Source organism: Rhinopithecus roxellana, chromosome 9, assembly GCF_007565055.1.
Source record: "Rhinopithecus roxellana isolate Shanxi Qingling chromosome 9, ASM756505v1, whole genome shotgun sequence".
In the NCBI taxonomy this organism is placed as follows: Eukaryota; Metazoa; Chordata; class Mammalia; order Primates; family Cercopithecidae; genus Rhinopithecus; species Rhinopithecus roxellana.
This window is the reverse complement of record NC_044557.1, coordinates 66,877,500-66,893,038: the sequence shown is the minus strand read 5'-3', so window position 1 is coordinate 66,893,038 and position 15,539 is coordinate 66,877,500. Positions and strand designations below refer to the sequence as shown.

The following is a 15,539-nucleotide window of genomic DNA, read 5'->3' as shown; positions in this document are numbered from 1 at the left end:
TGTGGCTCACTTGAGTCCAGGAGGTCAAAACCAACCTGGGCAACATGGCAAGACCTGTCTTCACAAAAAATTAGCCAGGCTTGATGGTGCACCAGTAGTTCCAGCTACTCAGAGGCTGAGGTGGGATGATCATTTGGTCCCAGGAGGTGGAGGCTGCAGTGAGACTGTGCCTCTCCACTTCAGCCTGAGTGACAGAGTGACACACTGTCGCACACGCACACACACACAAAGCAAAAAATCCCAGCCTCATCTTACTCCCTCCAAACTGGGTCCTTCTTTTTTTTTTTTTGAGATGGAGTCTCACTCTGTTGCCCAGGCTTGAGTGCAGTGGCGTGATCTCCGCTTACGGCAAGCCCCGCCTCCTGGGTTCACGCCATTCTCCTGCCTCAGCCTCCCAAGTAGCTGGAACTACAGGCACCCACCACAACGCCCAGCTAATTTTTGTATTTTTAGTAGAGACAGGGTTTCTTCATGTTGGCCAGGATGGTCTCGATCTCTTGACTTCGTGACCCGCCCGCCTCAGCCTCCCAAAGTGTTGGGATTACAGGCGTGAGCCACTGCGCTTGGCCGGGTCCTTCTATTTCTATCTCTGTTCATGGCTCCAGAATTCTCCCTGTTGATAAGTTTAATATCCCCAAATCATTTGACACCTTCTCATCTCATTTGAAAGTCAAGATTATCTCTACTCTCTGTGCCTTTTCCCTCCCATCCATTCTGAATCCCATTATTATTATTATTATTATTATTATTATTATTATTATTTGAGACAGAGTCCATCTCCGTTGCCCAGGCTGGAGTGCAGTAGTGCGATCTCAGCTCACTGCAACCTCTGCCTCCCGTGTAGCTGGGACTACATGCCAGCACACCTGGCTAATTTTTGTAGTTTTAGTACAGACAGGGTTTTGCTACGTTGGGCAGGCTGGTTTCAAACTACTGGCCTCAAGTGATCTGTCTGCCTCAGCCTCCCAAAGTGCTACGCCACCACACCATCACTCGGCCACTAAGTGAGCAACCACGCCCGGCCCCCTTAGTATTAAAAAAAAAAAACAAACACATGCCACAAAACTGCTATAAGAGTTTCCTTCACTTCCAAATTTTCTACCTCTTTTCAATCCCATCCACTGGTGCTGGAGTAATCTTTTAAAAAACATATTTTTGACCATATCATGTTCCTGTTTATGCTTCCAGAATAAAGTTCCAGAATAAAGTCCAAGTTCCAATTTATTTATTTATTTATTTTTTGAGACAGTTTCACTCTTGTTGCCCAGGCTGGAGAGTGCAATGGTGTGATCTCGGCTGACTGCAACCTCCGCCTCCCGGGTTCTAGCGATTCTCCTGCCTCAGCCTCCTGAGTAGCTGGATTACAGGCATGTGCCACCACGCCCAGCTAATTTTGTAGTTTTAGTAGAGACGGGGTTTCTCCACGTTGGTCAGGCTGGTCTCGAATTCCTGACCTCAGGTAATCCGCCCTCCTCGGCCTACCAAAGTGTTGGGATTACAGGTGTGAGCCACCGCGCCCCGCCTCCAATGTCTTGATGTCTCCCTAATATACTCTTTCAATCTCATTTGCAACCAACCATGCCCCTGTGCTGGAACCAGAAAGGCTACTCACAATTCTCTAAACCCACCCACTTCTGGGCCTTCTCTCATGTTTCCCTTGCCTGGAACACTGGAACATCTACTCTCAAAATCACCAAACAGGTGAGTTTGGTGAAAAAGGAAGCACCTTTGTCTAGAACCGCTTTTCTCAAAATCACTCTGTACCTTTCCCCAGCAGCCTTTCTCTCACTTCGCTGCAATCATCTCTTCCTTCCACTAGGTCCTTGCAGCATTTTATTTGTATCAGTCAGCAATTTATTTTGTATCACTGTCTTATTTCCCCTGGTAGATTGTAAGCAAGGTTTCAAATGTTGTATTCATCTCTGGTTTTTCTTCCTCCACCAGAGAGGGTCTAGTGATTGGCTGTGCTTTTAAATGTTCTGAATGGAACAGAACTTTCAAGAAATGAAAGAGCCAAGATATAGCCGAGCAAAATAAGGAAAAACAAAATCAGGAATGCATCCACAGATCCTGATTCTACCGAATACTCTTTCATTCAGCCTCGCAAGATATCCTACTTTTCCACTTACGAAGGTCGCTTTCTTCTTTCCCATTTGATGATTTATTAATCAACCACAGTGCTGCTCAAAGTACACAAAGGGTTCGGAAGAATGAAAGGGGGAAAAGTCAGGGTCTTAATATCAAAGATCTTAACTTCAGAGGGGTGTGTCAATACATATTCCATTTGTGCTATGTGTCTGGGTTGCAAAGCGTAGTAGCGCGAAAGAACTCGGGGTCTCATCACGATCATTAGTGCTAAGGCATCTAAAAAAGATGGAAATAAATTAAAAGCTATATAGATCATCTTAGAACCCACAATTAAAAAAAGTCTGTTGCGAAGTAGAAAAATTAAAACGACCGCGAAAATGAGACCTAGGGGATTGAAGTAAGGTGCACTTGTAACATCAGTAATCCCCTCTCCAAAGCAGGTCCTGCTTGGGACTGACTGCACCAATCCTTTTAAAAATGAAGACATAAAAGCCATATTCCTTTAAAAAATTTCCACTGCACCGTATTGCAATGTACGAACACTGAGGACATTTTCACGCGGTCACAACCCTTTTTAACACCCGGACACTGGGCCGGTCCTTTCTGGCCACGAGGAACTCGCTTTCCTAAAGGAGTACCGCATCCCCGAGGGCGGGCGCCTCAGCCAGGGAAGACAGTCCCCAGGGTGGACTACAGGCCTCACAAAGCGGAGGGACCTCGACGGGAAGGCTCGGCAGCGGCGCCCACACAGGCTTACCCCAGGCCCACTCTAGGCCGCACAGGGGTCGCGCCACCTCCGGCCCAGGACAGGTCTCATACGCTGCCAGCGTGGAGCCCGACCGGGCTCACAATGCGCTGGGCCCCGCAGCGTGAGCGCAGGCGTTCGAGAGACGGCGGGGGGCGGGCGGACGGCGCGCTCCGGCCGAGCCGTCACCTTCTCCCAGCCCACACCCACGCAGCCGCCCTCAGCCTGCCGGGGATCTGCGGGTGGCGGGAGGGCGGGAAGCTACCGGCCAGTCTGCACCTGCATGACCCGGTCGTGCGCACCCCCTCCCCTCTCTCTCCCGGGCTCAGTCCTCCTTCCTCTTCCGCCCCCCTCCCTTTTCTCCGGGCGGCAGCCGCGCTCCGCCCCCCTCGCGCGGCTGCCCGGCCGGCTGTGATGTCACCAGGCCACGCCCCCTAATATAAATACTGGCGTCGCTGGCACCGCCTTCTCACACTCTCAGGCTCTGATCGCGGCCGCAGCGTTTCCTTTTTTCCTTTTTTCTCCTGCCGTCGCCTTCTCTGCCTCGTCTCATCCTTTCTCACTCTGCTGCTCTGCGGTGTTACGAGTCCGAATCCTCTTCCCACCCAGACCGCGCCTTTCTTCTTTTGCCTGCGCTGTTCTATTTCTCCTTCGGCCGCCGCCGCCACTGCTGCACAGCTGGTGTCGGTGCCGCGCTTTTACCCCCACGTCGATCCCGCAGCCTATGGCCCAGGCCGCCTTGGGTATTTCTGCTCAAGGTAACCACATCCCTCTTTAAAAATTCCGCCGAAAAAGAGAAGACGCTTTACCCGACTCTTTGGGCCGTTATCTCACGTGAGTACCGAGCCGAGGAGCGCGGGAGGGGCCAGGACGCGGGGCTGGCCTCGGGGGTCAGCCGGGGGGCTCCGGCTGGGCCCCGCCACCCTTAGGCGTCCCCGCAGCCGGCCGTCTCGAACATGGCGGCGGCGGCGGCGGCGTGTGTGGCGGCTGTCTGTGCCCCCGCCGGCTGCGGCGGGCCTGGGCGGCGGGCCGCGCCTCGGGACCTTCGGGCGGCTGCTGGACGCTCGGCGGAGCCGGAGCCGCAGTGGTTGGGGCGAGGGGGCGTGTGCGAGTGGGGGCGCGCGCGGGGGTCTCGCCGCCGGGGGTTATCGTCCCCTCTGGCGGCGTGCGGCCCCCACCCCTCTCCCGTGGTGCATTGCTGTTTCCGGGGAGGGGGCCTGGCCGCAACCCTGAGGGGCCGGGGTCCCGCAGCCCCTACCCCGCGCCGCGCCGCCGCCACCTTCGCCTCCAGAAGCCCGGCGGGCGGGCGGCGCTGTGGGCTGCAACGGCTGGGGTCCTGGTTATGAATGGAGCGGGGCGGGCCCCGCGCCGGCCTCTGGTGACAGCTGCGGAGGAAGTCGGATTCCTGGGGGGCGCGAGGAGCGCGGTCCCCCTCTGGTGGAGGAAAGTTGACACCACTTGGGGCCTGGCGGCGGGGAAGCCCCGGTGTCAGGTAGCGAGCGAGAGGCCTTTGGCCCCTTCTGGAAGCCTCGGGGCTGCTGCTCCGCCCCTGCGGCGCTCCTGATTGGGTCAAGTCGCCTTCACTCACCCCAGTCACCTCCTGGAGCCCGAGGATTAGTCAGCCTGGCTTCGTTTTTCCGTCCGCGCCACGGTTCCTGGGCAGAAAGAGGCAGATTGGTAGACGGGTGGCTTATCAGCTACTGTCTTGACTGCCAACGGTTGTTGCTGGTGACGTGTTCTAACACTTACACGGTATCTATCCTGAAGGTGTGTTTCATAGACTAAGCTACTGGTTCAGAAACCCGAAACAGTCGAGGACACAGTTTACCGCCCCATGTTTCAGCACATTTAACTGGATTTTGTGGTGGCATCTTGGTTGTATTAGTTCTGTGTCCCGTCATGTTTCTATCGTGAATTCCCAGACTGGGTGGGAATCTAAGGACTCAAAGGAGGGGGAATTGCCTTGCGCTCAGCAAAGGTTGACGTAGAGATACATCAAAGCACAAAGTAGAAGTACATCAGAGCACATCAAATATAGCAGGGGTTGGCAGAAATATGGCTCATGATTGTCTAGAAAGGCCCTCATTATTGATTAATTTCTTTTACATAAATTAGAGCATGCAGATGCTGATCATGAAGAGAAATAAGCCCCGAGGAGTTTAAGTAGGAAAGACTCCAAAAGAAATTGATTATCAGTGGTGATAAGTGAGGTCGAGTAGTCAGTGCCTTTCTCCCCCAAGGTTTTATTACATACACTTTCAAACAGAAGGTGAAAGAGTTATGTTTCCACCTAGATTCTGCAATTAACATTTTGCCTTATTTGTTGATGCATTTCAAACTAAGCTGGAGACAGCAGAACACTTCACCCCTCCAACTTTAGTATATGCATATTAAATAGAGCTCAGTACAGCTTACTATTTTTTAAATTTTAGAGGGTAAAATTCACATCAGTATAAACCCACAAGTGTTAAGTATGCAATTTGATGAACTTTGACAAAAATACAGATGTGTAACCTAAACCTTTTATCAAGATGTGGAATATCGCCGTCACCCTTAAAAGTTTTTTCTTGGCCGGGCGCGGTGGCTCAAGCCTGTAATCCCAGCACTTTGGGAGGCCGAGATGGGCGGATCACGAGGTCAGGAGATCGAGACCATCCTGGCTAACACCGTGAAACCCCGTCTCTACTAAAAAATACAAAAAACTAGCCGGGCGAGGTGGCGGGCGCCTGTAGTCCCAGCTACTCGGGAGGCTGAGGCAGAATGGTGTAAACCCCGGAGGCAGAGCTTGCAGTGAGCTGAGATCCGGCCACTGCACTCCAGCCTGGGCGATAGAGCGAGACTCCGTCTCAAAAAAAAAAAAAAAAAAAAAAAAAAAAAAAAAAAAAAAGTTTTTTCTTGTCCTTTCAAATCCTCTCCCACTCACCACAGAGCCAACCATGATCTTTTTTTTTTTTTTGAGATGGAGTCTAGCTCTGTCACCCAGACTGGAGTGCAGTGGCACAATCTCAGCCCGCTGCAACCTCTGCCTCCCAGGTTCAAGCGATTCTCCTGCCTCAGCCTCCCGAGTAGCTGGGATTACAGGCGCCCACCACCACGCCCAACTACTTTTTGTATTTTTGTATTTCACTGTGTTGGCCAGGCTGGTCTCGAACTCCTGACCTCATGATCCGCCCACCTCGGCCTCCCGAAATGCTGGGATTACAAGCGTGAACCACCGCGCCCGGCCGATCTTGATTTTTTTTTTTTTTAACCCATAGATTATTTTCTTCTAGAATTTCTGCTTGAATGGAATCATGCAGTATGCATTCTTTGGTGTAAAAGGCTTCTTTTAACTCAGCACATTTTTAATATTCATCCCTGTTGTCTTTATCTGTAGATTATTTGTGTTGCTGAGTAGTAGCCCATTGGGTGACTATCCCTTGGTTGGTTTTTTTAAAATAATCTTTATTAGGCTGGGCGCAGTGGCTCACGCCTGTAATCCCAGCACTTTGGGAGGCCCAGGTGCATGGATCGAGGTCAGGAGTCCTGAGGTCAGGAGTTCGAGACCAGCCTGGCCAACATGCTGAAACCCCGTCTCTACTGAAAATACAAAAATTAGCCAGCCGTGGTGGCAGGCGACGGGAATCCCAGCTCCTCGGGAAGCTGAGGCAGGAGAATCGCTTGAACCTGGGAGGCGGAGGTTGCAGTGAGTTGAGATTGCGCCACTGCACTCCAGCCTGGGGGACAGGAGAGAGACTTCATCTCAAAAAAAAATAAAATAAACTTGATTTTGGAGTATTTTAGTCGCCCAGCAAAGTCGCAAAGATACAGTTTCTGCATACTTACCACCCAGTTATTAGAAACATCTTACATTATTACAGTACTTTTGTTAAAACTAAGAAACTGACTTTGGCCGTATTAACTACTTTCGAGATTTTTATTTGGATTTCGCCAGTTTTTCTTTAATGTCTTTTTTTTCTGTTCCAGAATCCAGGTTACCACATTTTATTTAGTTGTCAGGTCTTCCTCAGTTTCCTTTGGTCTGTGACAGTTTCTCAGTCTTCCCTTGTTTTTCATTACTATCACAGTCTAGAAAAGCACTGTCAGATATCTGGTAGAATACTCCCCTCCCCTAAACTTGGAGTTTACCTGATGTTTTTCTCATGATTAAACTGGGGTTTGGGGTTTTTATAAAGAATACCATAGAACAATTTTAAAAATCATTGGTAAAGGCATTGGTTTTCAGAGACATACTGATTTAAGATACTAAGTTTGGAATAGTTACTGTCAAAGTGATAGGAAGTTTTTGCTGTTGGGCACGGTGGTTTGCACCTGTAATCCCAGCACTTCGGAAGGCTGATGCGGTGGATCACTTGAGCTCAGGAATTCAAGATCAACTTGAGTAACATGGTGAGACCCCGTCTCTATTTTTTAAGAAAATTTTTAAAAATTACATAAAATGCTTTTTGTATCTTACTGACCAACTGAGCCCTCTCTGTGGTATTCTCTAACGTGTTGTTGGAGAATTTGCAGTGTTTACATACACCATTCTAAGTGAAAATAATTAATTTTTTTCTATACTGCCTTTTCTCTGCGTTTCCATTTAACAACTCCTTCTTCATGCTTTTTTATCCTGTCAGGATAAACATTCTATCTATCCTATATGTTAAGTGCTTATAAGAAGGGCTTATCTATCCTGTGTGTTTATCTTAATGTGCTTATCCTATGCACTTTTTCAATAGACAGGGTCTTGCTGTGTTGCCCAGGCTGGACTCAAACTCCTGGGCTCAAAGCAGTCCTCCTGCCTTAGCCTCCTCAGTAGCTGAGACTATAGGTGCATACTGCCACACCTGACTCGTCTTTTCTTTTCTTTTTTGTTTTCTTTTTTTGGAGACAGGGTCTCCCTCTGTTGCCTGGGCTGGAGTACAGTGGCAAGATCTCACTGCAACCTTCGCCACTTGAGTTCAAGCAGTTCTCGTGCCTCAGCCTCCTGAGTAGCTGGGATTACAAGTGTGCACCACCATGCCCAGCTGATTTTTGTATTTTTAGTAGAAAATGGGATTTCACCATGTTGACCAGACTGGTCTTGAACTTCTGGCCTCAAGTGATCCGCTGGCTCGGAGCCACTGCGTCTAGCCTTATTTTTTCTATTTAAATAATTCCTTTCAAATTCTAGAGCCTTCATTCCTTACTAGTATCTTTTTGTCAAATGGAAATGTTGTAGGGTTCTCACTGAGGAACATTCTGGAATGTCTGACATTTAACGTCCTTAATGTTTCACATCATTGCTCTTGGGTTGCATTAAGCAGCAAAATAGCTGTGGATATATGTATTTAGGAAAAGATGAATAATGTCTTACCCCGAGTATCTGATCCTATTCCTTAGGATAATTGAGAATGATCTGTCCCCATCATGACTCAACTTTTTATTTATTTAAAAAAATTATGTCGGTGTTGAAAGAATCAGAATGTTTGTTATGGAGTAGTACATTATTTGGAATCTAATGTAAGATTATTATCATCATTACATGTTTGTAGGAGTTCTTTGCTCATTATCCATAAATGTCATTCATTGAGCATGTGATCAGTTTCTCCTCCTAGATAGATGAAACATTTTGCCTCCACCCGGAGTGCCTTGATCCTGGTGAGATACACTTTAGGTATGCCTTCAATGCTTCTGAAATCCCTCCAACTCTTGACTTTATAATTTCTGGTTTTCTGGCTTCCTTCTTACCACCTCTTTCTAGCAAATACCATCAGATTATATTACTTTAAAACAGTAACCACTGAATTAACAAATAGAAACATAGGTATATCATTTTAGCTTAGAGGTGATGAGTGGTAACAATGTCTAAAACTCACCTAGCATGTTGTATAGTGTGGTGTGCACTTATCACATTTATTTGCTGCTGGTGATAATAGAATGAATTATGTCTTAAATAGGTTAGATATGAGGAGATAAATCTTAAGAGATTAGTTGCTTAATATTATAAGGTAGTTCTCAAGTTATTTTGTGTTTCTCAAAAGTTACTTTAGATACATATACAATGCATTAGCTAAGTTAAAATCTTCTTTTGGTATTGTGGTGGAATTTTACACTTAAAATGTAAAAGGCAAAGAAGTTATTTGAGGAGTAGAAGAGTGTTCCGGGTGGTTCCAAACTATTACATCATGCTAGTGCATTATTCATATAAAGTCTTGCAAATACATTAGGTTGGTGGGGGTACTTGGAATTTTTTAAATTCTGGGTCACTTAAAAATGTGGAGTTTTAGAGGACAAATAAAAGCAAAAATGAAGTTTTCATTTTCAAAAATGAAGGTTGGTAACTCATGAGTTGGCAGATAAAACAACTTGGTAAGATGGCCATGACATCGAGTTCTGTTAATTTTTAATAGTACAGCAGCTTGGAAATGTTTACTACATAAAGTACTTGGTTCTGTGGTAAACCCTTTGAAAACATCATTTGTGTAATGTGACTTTAATGAAACATTGTTATAAAATGAGCATGTATTCTACAGTTTATGTTTAAGTCAGCCTAAACTTTTTTTTTTTAAACATAGGACTATCTTCTGCTACTTCTATTTCCTTCTTTTAGGGCGAACTTTCTGACCAAGTATACAACTACCCAGAGGGCCTAGGAGAAGTGCTGTATAGAGAGCAGTTCGACTTCAACGCTGAGCCACCTTGGGAACCTAGCTGATGATAGGGGGGTTCCATCTCCCAACTTGTCCATGTAAGTATTTGCACATTTGTTAGGGGGGGGAGGAGGTCTTTAAAATCTAAGGAAGAGTGCTGCCTTGCTTAGTATTTTTCAGAATTTGGAATTGTATTTACCTCTTAAAGTGTAGTGACTTTTAAATTTCTGAAATAGAGATATGACAGTTACTGTTTACAGACTTGACTGCTTTAGTTATGTGCGTTGTTTATCAATGACTGGATCGTTTAAAACTTTATCTTGAATGCATAACTTAGAAAATATAAGTTGAAGAGGGCTTTTGGGATTTAAGTTGTAGTTTATCACATCATTCAACCATTTAACTTAGTGAAATGATTTTTGCTACTCAGCTGGTAGGAAAAACTGATTGTTTTTAGAGGACTTGCTGAAAGATGATAGAGCTACATATATATCTAAATTTATATATATATATATATGGTATTAAAATAAGTATTTAGATATATATAAATATATATATTTATATGTATCTATTTAAGGTGGCGTGTCTCCCAACATGAAAAAGATTTTCAAGGATAGTTTTTAACTATACTTGCTTTTCTATGTGTGGATTTTACTTTAGAATTGAGCCCCTGTGCAAAATGGAATTCCACAGTAAACTAAATTTGGGCTGCTAGATTTGTGTGGGTTCATACATTTTGTGGTGTATAGACTTTTACAGAAATTTGGATTTTGGTATTAAAATTTAAGCGTTTTTAGGTTTGGTCAGGGACTTGGAGTAAGTTTTCAGGAAAGCTGAGGGTATCAGTTTTAGTGTTTCTTTGATCTTGTTAAACAGATCCCTATTGGATAAAAATGTTTGCTCTAATTAGAGTATGTTAAAGCAAACATTTGATGTTAATACAAATTAGAATTTTAAACTCAGATTTTTAAGGCTAAAGAGAAGGAAACAGTTTAAATAGTAAGATTTCTTGAAAGCTTTGACTTAGAATGTTGACTAGAGGGTTTCCCATACTGGCTCTCTCCTACCTGTGTAAATTTGAGCAAATGCCTGTGTTTTGAATCCCAGCTATAACATAATGTTGGATTGGAACAGTTCTTTTTGTCTTAAACTGTCAATTTCTTTTTTGAGTATATTGCTGTCCTTGATTATGCAGTGTAGTCTTTGGATGAATTGCATGAGCATCCTCACCTAGAACAGAAATACAGAATCTCAACCTCACCCAAACCTGAATCAGAGTCTATATCTAGGTGGCTTGTGTGCATATTAAAGAGAAGCGGGGTCATCGCCATTTCAATACTAAGTCAGTTGCCTAATTTTTGTTAGTCCATCTGTTCTATTTGCAACATACCTGATGTTTTTCTCCCAAGTTGGCTTGGAGATTTAAAACCTTTTTGGGTGGTGCGATCTGTTAGTTACCATCATAGTCGTGAATCGGTTCCAAGGCAGAAATTTAAGAACAAGCTTCATCTTTTGAGGAAGACCATAATAAAAGATAATCGTTCTTTTAATTCAAGTCTCTTGCTTTAAAGAAAAGTTACCTTGCATTATATTTAATATTTCTACCGGTGTTTCCTCTTAGAAACTTGAGAGACTGTTGTCAGTGAGCTGAAAGATTCTGCAAAATCAGGGAAAAGTAGTCTTTATATTAATAATGTAGGATTCAGAAAGTCTGTAGTGTCTCCTCCTTTTTGGGTAGGAGGAATGGGAGCAGATAGAAGCTAAAGATTATTTATTCTGCAGGTTCTGGCAGCCAGAGTAACTGGCTTTTAACTTTATTATGTCCAGGTACAATGTATATTATGTCAAACAAATACAACTTGTTTAAATGTTCACAGGTAATCTTCTAATTTTGCATGTCTCATATATGATGCTTTGCTATAAAGCTACAGGTACACAATCCCTTTTTCATAGCATTCTGAAATCCAAAACGTCTTAAAAATAATTTTTTTTATAGCTTCCTTAATGTGACCTTAACTGATTTGGGGAAAAAAAAAAAGCTTGACCTGAATCTGTGCTGATTTGAGGCTATTTTTATCTTTACTTATCCCATTTAGTGTTAATATACCTAAATTTTGCTGCAGAAATATTGTGGTTGCAGGGTGCTGACTCATTCTCCTGAAGAGTATTACATAACATATGTAAAGTATGTGTACTACATTATTGTTCAAAAATCTGGAGAATTCTGAATTCACAAAGAAACCTGGCCCCAAAAGTTTCTTGACTAGAATTTGTAAAATTGGCAAGAGAAAATTCCGCATTCCAGGAATGTGTTTATCCTTACAAATCAGTAACAGTTTGCTCTATTGGACACCAAAATCCTGGCGTTACTTTTCTGTAGATCAGCAATATTATTTGGAAACCATTAAAAGGAGTTAAAACAGCCTTCATGGAAATTACTTGGCCCATAGCATTGCAAAGCATGTAGCTATATGAACTCTACTTGAACTGGTCCACTAGGATTCCAGTGCAGGTAGTCTGAGATCCAGAATTGGCTTCAGAGTTAGGTTTTAAATCAACCACCTGAATTTTGAGATAGTTAATTCCATTAAGTATCTGGAAACTTTAGAAGTTGCTTACTTATAATCCTTTTCTTTCATAACTTAGAATGTGTGTATGATGTAGTATGTGAACACTGTAAAAATATCTTAACAAAATATTTTAAGGTCAATATCAAAGATTAATGGGCCCCTAATTGTGAAAAAGTTTTTGCGAGCCTTTTAAGAAATCCCCTAGGCTAGGTGCGGTGAATTACCTGAGGTCAGGAGTTCAAGACCAGCTTGGACAACATGGTGAAACCCCATCTCTACTAAAAAAATACAAAATTAGCCGAGCGTCGTGGCAGGCACCTGTAATCCCAACTACTTGGGAGGCTGAGGCAGGAGAGTCGCTTGAATCAGGGAGGTGGAGGTTCCATTGAGCCGAGATCATGCCATTGCACTTCAGCCTGGGCTACAAGAACAAAACTCTGTCTCAAAAAAAAAAAAAAAAAAAAGAGGGAATCCCCTAGGTCTTGATGCTGGAGTAAAGGTTTTCCAGTGGACTAGTCTTCTATTTATTTCGGTTGTAGGTTCAATTATAATTAATGAATTAGCCTAATGGAAAATATTTTAAAACGTAGAAAGCTAAGTTTGCTTCTCATAGTGGATCCAGTGATGAGGTCAGATTGAATTAACCATTGTCACATACCCTTTAATGTTGTGCAGTGTGGAAAAGGGATTCAGTTAATTGATTTGCTTAAATGGACTCTAAAAATTTTTTTTTACCTGGTTGTGATTAGTCAACTCTATACGTAGGAACTTCAGAAGAACATCAGTATTTTAAATATTCACATTTTGTCTCCTAGTGTGTACACATGCCTTAGTAGGAGCTCCCTACCTAATTAGGATTATTGTAACTAGGAAAGGTGTTTTTTTTTTTTTTTGAAACGGAGTCTGCCTCTGTCGCCCAGGCTGGAGTGCAGTGGTGCGATCTTGGCTCACTGCAACCTCCGCCTCCCTGGTTCAAGTGATTCTCCCACCTCAGCCTCCAGAATAGCTGGGATTACAGGGACCCACCATTATGCATTATGCCCGGCTAAATTTTGTATTTTTGTAGAGATGAGTTTCACCATGTGGCCAGGCTGGTCTTGAACTCCAGACCTTAGGTGATCCTCCTCCCTCCCCCCTCGCCTCCGAAAGTGCTGGGATTATAGGCATGAGCCACTGCACCTGGCTGGAAAGATGTTCTTTATTAATTTGCTAGTACTCCTTCCTCATGTTTCGCTGTAAATTGTCAGTAGAAAAGGGAGGTTATCTCTGGGTGCGGTGCTGCACGCCTGTAATCCCAGCACTTTGGGAGGCCGAGGCCGACGGATCATCTGAAGTCAGGAGTTTGAGACCAGCCTGGCCAGCATGGCAAAATCCTGTCTCTACTAAAAATACAAAAATTAGTCGGGCATAGTGGTGCACAACTGTAATCCCAGCTACTAGGGAGGCTGAGGCCTGCTTGAACCTGGGAGGCGGAGGTTGCAATGAGTCGAGATGGCACTACTGCCCTGCAGCCTAGGAGACAGAGCAAGACTGTCTCAAAAGGGAGGTTGTTGACCCTGACTGCAGAGAAAGGGGAAAATTTTAGTTTTGATATTTGGTACTTTTTTTTTCTTCTCTCCCCCCCGCCCCATTTAATTTCTCACAGATGATATTTGGTACTTTAAGGATACTGTGATACGAGCAAACTTAACATTCATTAATGGCAGTTGATACTCTTTGACCAAAAAGATGAGTGAAACCACTATCGTTGAAATACAGTCTGTTTATCCCCTTGGCATGCATAGAGTTAGTGGTGTGTCTGCTTGTGTAAAGTAGCAAAAAAATATTCTGTAAAAGCAGAATGTGAATACTAGCATATTAATGGATAAACAGAGTTTTAGAGACATGGTATTTCTTGCTTTGAGCAAATATAGCATTTTTTTTTTTTTTTTTTTTTTTTTAGGAAGGTCAAAAAGATTGGAAAGCAACGTAGACCAGTTTTTTCTTTCTTTTTTGAGATGGAGTTTCGCTCTTGTTGCCCAGGCTAGAGTGCAGTGGCGCAATTTCAGCGCACTGCAACCTCCACCTCCCGGGTTCCATCGATTCTCCCGCCTCAGCCTTGTGAGTAGCTGGGATTACAGGCGCACACCACCATGCCCAGCTAATTTTGTATTTTTAGTAGAGACGAGGTTTCTCCATGTTGGTCAGGCTGGTCTCGAACTCCTGACCTCAGGTGATCTGCCCTCCTCGGCCTCCCAAAGTGCTGAGATTACAGGTGTTAGCCACTGTGGTTGGCAGTATGAGCTTTATGTTGACTTCAGATCACTTTTTATCTGCTTCTTGCTCTTTACTGCATGGATCCTCTGATGCCCAGTTTGCAAAGATCTCCCAAACAAGTTTGGTATCTTCTTAGCGCATGTAGGTTCAGCATGAACATGTTATATTTGGCATGACCAAAGGTAGGATGGGGTTATCCTGGTAGGTTCAACATGGAAATTCCGACAAAACAGTCCTCCTCAAAATAATCCTCCTAATGAGAGGTTTGCTATCCTTAATTCATGAAGAGCTGCTTCGGATAAATAAAAGACAAAAACAAGAAAATGAGCAAAAGACTTGAAAGCTGTTTGCCACTAACAATTTAGCAGTTCCAGTCCCAGGTATAGACTGTAGTCCCTGGATCAGTGCTACTTAAACTGCCAGTCAGTGGAATAAGGACTCTAGTACCAGAATGTAAAGTAGCATACTGCCCAACACTGTTTTAGGGTCGCATAGAAGAATAAAACTATTAAGTAACAAAGGAATGATGGTTAGAGAAGGTCTAAACAAATTCTAAGGGAGATGTACCCACCACCACTTGGGGGAGATATACAGGGGCCTCTGAAGTATTGCATCTTATTTCTTGCTTTTCTTCTTTTTTTTTGAGACAGTCTTGCTCTGTCATCCAGGCTAGAGTGTGGTGGTGTAATCTTGGCTCACTGCAACCTCTGCCTCCCTGGTTCAAGCGATTCTCCTGCCTCAGGTGAATCAGGGATTACAGGTGCCCACCACTGCGCCTGTAATAATTACAAAATACAAAAATTACAAATAATTTTTGTATTTTTAGTAGAGATGGGGTTTCACCATCTTGGCCAGGCTGGTCTCGAACTCCTGACCTCATGATCCACCCGCCTCAGCCTCCGTAAGTGCTGGGATTATGGGCATGAGACACCATGCCCAGCCAGCATCTTATTTCTTAATAACCTGCTTAACTTGGTCTTGGTTACAATTACAGTATTGCACATGTATTCTGTATGTTTTCCTTTGGTGAGTAGGGGACAGGCCGGCAATGAGCTCTGCCTTAAGGTTACCAAAATAGTGTGTCTCTTTAAAGGATTATTTCCTATGCTTAATTGTAATCAGGAAAGCTAGAAAACTTGAAATTAAATGATTGTGTACTTCATGTCGTATTGTAATAGTCATCTTTAATGTTATCACATCTTAGTTGCCCAAAGGGTTGTAAATACTTCACTCGTGTGCAGGTACACACACACTTTAGTAAACACA

General features: G+C 44.1%; 1 protein-coding gene across 8 annotated transcripts in view; it reads left to right on the top strand.

The window, feature by feature from the left end:
- Positions 1-3,267: 3,267 nt before the first annotated feature.
- The window catches only part of AZIN1 (antizyme inhibitor 1), a 39,163-nt gene continuing 26,891 nt past the window's right edge, over positions 3,268-15,539 (top strand). For 7 of the 8 annotated variants that reach the window (XM_030937309.1, XM_030937312.1, XM_030937310.1 and 4 more), the window contains exons 1-2: positions 3,268-3,667; positions 9,408-9,545. The gene's annotated coding sequence lies outside the window, so the exon portion shown is untranslated. The remainder of the gene's footprint in view (positions 3,668-9,407; positions 9,546-15,539) is intronic. The other variant, XM_010354529.2, reaches the window with a different exon arrangement.